Source organism: Suricata suricatta, chromosome 6, assembly GCF_006229205.1.
Source record: "Suricata suricatta isolate VVHF042 chromosome 6, meerkat_22Aug2017_6uvM2_HiC, whole genome shotgun sequence".
NCBI classification, from domain to species: domain Eukaryota; kingdom Metazoa; phylum Chordata; class Mammalia; order Carnivora; family Herpestidae; genus Suricata; species Suricata suricatta.
Window position 1 is genome coordinate 25,204,625 of NC_043705.1, and position 4,181 is coordinate 25,208,805.

A 4,181-nucleotide genomic window follows, 5' to 3' on the forward strand; every position below is an offset into this window, starting at 1 on the left:
GGGGGGGGGGGGGGGGGGGGGGGGGGGGGGGGCGGGATACTTGTCAGGTGCTCCACACTCTGCTCACACTTTTGTAAATGGTCCCTTCATTATGCTTTCTTTTATTACCCCATGTGAGTGTGCAACTGATTCCTGCAAGGCTTCTGACCAGGATGACAAACACCTCCACTACCATCACCATCACCATCACATCACCATGGCCATGACCATCACCATCCTGGATTTCCCTTAGAAAGGGAAAACTGTAGGAAAGCCTTTGGTTCTGCTGTTTCTCTAACATCATTCGAGGTGGTTGGGCTGAACAGAACTGGGCCAGCACACAGGAGGGGGATCAGACCACCAGGCATTAGAACGAAGCACCTCCCCCTAACTGTGGGGACCAGGATAAACAACCTCCCCAGCAGGAGGCTAGCCCAGCTCTGAAAGCCAATGTGCTGGGCCAACACTATCAGAGGCCTCCTCACACCCCTACACCACACTTCCTCACGGAAAAGGCAGCCTCTGGTTATGCCTACCGGATGCCGGCAAAGCCAGTACCCTGTGCTCTGGTAGCAAGTCCGTGCTCCCAGTGCAGCTGGCCTCCCCTCCTGCTCCACAACAGGCTCACGCCGTGCAGCCCGGCTTCCTAAGCGTTGCTTCTATTTTAAAACACTCTGGGAGCTAGGCCACCACCGGCACAGCCTTCCACAAGAAGTGCAAGGGAATGTAACTGACTTGGGAGCACCCTGCCGGCCCACCCACCCATCAGGGGAGGACAAGCCAGGGCTGGCAGGCAGCATGGCGAGGTCGGGTCCCAGGTGCACCCAGGGCGCCTGCCTGACCTCAGACCCCTCACACTTCCTGGAACCTCACTGCCTGGCCTGACTCGGCGGAGTTTAAATAGTGCTTGGGCAAGTAGATTTGAGAGTCAAGCAGCTCTGAGTTCCAAAGACCACTCCATGACTCTCTAGCTATGGGACCCAGGGCAAGTCGCAATGTATACGCATCCCACGTTTCTTCAGCTCTACTATGGGGAAAGAGTATCTGTCTTAGCATCACAGTGAAGACTGAATTAGACGGTTAATATAAAATACTCACTACAGAGACTGGTACCCGGTAAGTATACAACGACCACAGAGAGTATTTTATTACAGGTTCACAGTTTACAGATTTCTTAGTATAATTACCGCTGCCTGCAGGTTATCAAAAAGCCACCCTCAATCACAGGGTCCAGAGTCCTCCCTCACCACATGAGGTACGGTGTCGCCGAATACTGTCTGGGTGAGTCCTAGAAGAATGTCTTCTACCTCATCCGAGTAAAAACTGACCTGTCTCCTGACAGACACCCAGTGTCACTGTCCTCGCAACAAGCAGGCGTGACTCCACTGATTACAATCCACTGCCGGGCAGCCTACACGCAGCCATCCATGTGTGCACTCTGCTCAGCGCAAAACAACACTTCCCCTCCGAACAGCAAATTCTGCCTTTCAAATGCATTCACGTCTATTAGTGGGTCGCGGTGGCAACTTCAGTGTGGAAGTACCAGCACGAGAGCTAGCCAGAGCAGGCCCCAAATCCCAACTCTGTGCTCAGGCCTCCTGACCCATGAGAAGGAAACAATGCCTCTCCCAGGGCCAGTAGGATGGTGGATTCAACATCACAAAATATATGTTAAGCCCCCCAGAAGGATGCTGAGCAGGCCCACAATAAAGAACGAGCGTGAGGATGAGGATGATGATGAAGACTGATGATGACAATGACACTTTCATAAAGAAGATGCCGAGGAACAAGACAGTGACAGGACCTGCACTCCATCCTGTGCCTTTTGTCAGAGCTGTGTTGGGAGCTCAATCTGCTCCCCAGGACTCTTTCCAGAACAGTTTGGGGTAAAGGGCATAGAAGCCCACTCACCTTCACCTCCTTGAGAGCAAGCAGGAAAAGGGAGGATTGTGCCCAGGCCCGGCTGAGGGCCCCGCTGCTCACTTTTCCTCAGTGGCTCTGAGAGGAGTCTGTGGGGAGCCCAAGGCCACAGACTCTCTGAGCGGTCTGAGGGGCTGCCTGCAGGTGGGCTCTCAGCCACACACACACACACACACACACACACACACACACACACACACACACACAGGTCTCCCTCAGTCACCACCCAAAAAGATGTCCGGCCATGAAAAATTCCATCAAGGGCAAAGTGAACTTCAGTGTCTTGGGAGCATCTTAATGGTAAAGATGGGGGGTGGGGGGATGTCAATGTCCCTCATTACCACCAGCTTGAAGGTTACTGTCCACATCTGCCCAGTGTCCAGCAGGGTCAGCAGCCCACAGGCTACTCCTCACTCTACGGTCCCCCCTGAGCCCCTGTGTTTATGCCCCAGACAGCCCTGCCTCTACCCAATATAATAAAAATATAGAAATAAGACTAAGCAGTGAATCAACTGAGAGCAGTACTCTCCTCCCCTCAAGGTCAGAACAACTCCAGGAGAAGTTATCCACACACCCACCAGAGAGGGGAAAAGCAGTTAGGAGAATCTCATTCACCCTGGTCGCTCTCCCCCTCCCCGGCAGGCCCAGCAACACCAGTTCTACAAGTTTCCCACAGGACCTGGAAAGTCACAAGACCAAGATAACACATTTAAAGCAGTTATGTCAAGTTGGGAGAGAGTTTTGCGTCTCAGTGCTCTAGGGCTGTACATTCTGCTGCAGCTCTTTAAATAGGCGTGATCCTCTGCTAAGCAAGACTATTTTCTGGAAGTGAGAGGTGTGTCTCTCTCAGAAAGGATGTCCAAGATCAAGAGACTATGGTCTGGGCCTGCAGCCACCCCACAGGCCCATTCAATAATTTCACAAATACTTAATGAGCAACTACTACAAGCCATATGCTTCAATGGTTTAAAAAAAAAAAGAAGAAGAAGTTGACTCTTGAATAAAAAGCAAGAGCACATTTACAGGCCCTTCTCAAGTACCTACTGTGTGCCAAATGGCATCACCCCAAGCACTGAAAACAAAGCTGCAAAGGGTTTAAGCCTAACCCTGTAGAATTCATTCCAGAGCTGGGGTGGAGAAACAAGGCAAGCCCTGGGCAGCCTGCCCTGGCCTTGCCAACAGCATATTAGGCAAAGGAGGGGCCACTTCCCTACCTCCTCTGCAGAGGTAAGGCTGGTCAAGGGGATGGGGACCTCAGGCGAAACCTTCCCTCAGGTCTGCAAGCTTCAGCCTGACCTTGTCTGTCTATAAACTTAAAGGATTTTTCATTAATTATCCTGAAAGTTACTCAAGGCCTGGCATACAAGTGCTTAGCAATAATGTTTAAAACAACAGGGGCTATGCTTATTAAACGCTTTCCAGAACACCAAGTGGAGTGGAACGGTCTGCAGAGGATGGGCTAAATCCTCCCCAAAAGTCTCAAGTGTCAAGGTTTCTACCGATAGCTTTGCGTTAATCAACTCAGAGCATTCTTCCCAAAAACCCACCGAAGGAGAGCTACAGTTGCTCTTATTGTACAGATGAGAGAACTTAGGTAGGCTTCGTATCGCCCCGGCTGTGTGACCTTGGACAAGTCACTGGATTGCAGCCCTGAAATTCAAGGGCTCCAACCAGTTTCGTGAAAGGCACGACCGCACTCGGCGAATGAATGAGCAACCGAACCAGTAATCTCTCCTAAGGCGAAGGAGGCCACATCCGCTCCCCGCAGGTCGTCCTTTCCCAAGGCCTAGCCTACTGCCCAGGCTCCTGCGGCCTAAGTCGACTCTCAGCCTCCCGTTCCGGCCCGTAAGGAGCTGGCACGCGCGGAACAGCGCCCAGCGCCAGCTTCTCCGCGCCTACACCAGACAGGCCGGACAGGCGTGTGAGGCTGGGAGCGTGGGGCCGCGGTCGTCACAGGAACTCATCCCCGCGGCCACAGCGTGGCCCGCGCAGATCCGTGCGCCCAGCCCGGTGAGTGTGGGTGGCAGGCGGTTCCCCGCCCGACCCGTGCTGGCGGGATCTAGGGCCAGAGGGCGCCGCCGGGAAAGGTCACCTAGACCTGCAGCCGGCCTGGCCTTCAGGCGGCGGCCCGTGTCCTTCCGCCCGCAGGTCCCGGCAGGCTCGAGTCCCTGCCGCAGGCGCCCCCGGACATCGGGCCTCCCGCTGGCCCGCCCGGGCCCGCTTGTCGCCCGCCTGTGCGGCCTGCTCTGCGCTGGGCGCTCTCGCTCGGTCCCAGCGGCCCG

The 4,181-nt window shown here is 54.5% G+C and overlaps 1 protein-coding gene across 1 annotated transcript in view; it reads right to left on the reverse strand.

Moving 5' to 3' along the window:
- Positions 1 to 4,181, reverse strand: part of VDAC1 (voltage dependent anion channel 1) — a 29,758-nt gene that overhangs the window by 24,986 nt on the left and 591 nt on the right. The window lies entirely within an intron of this gene.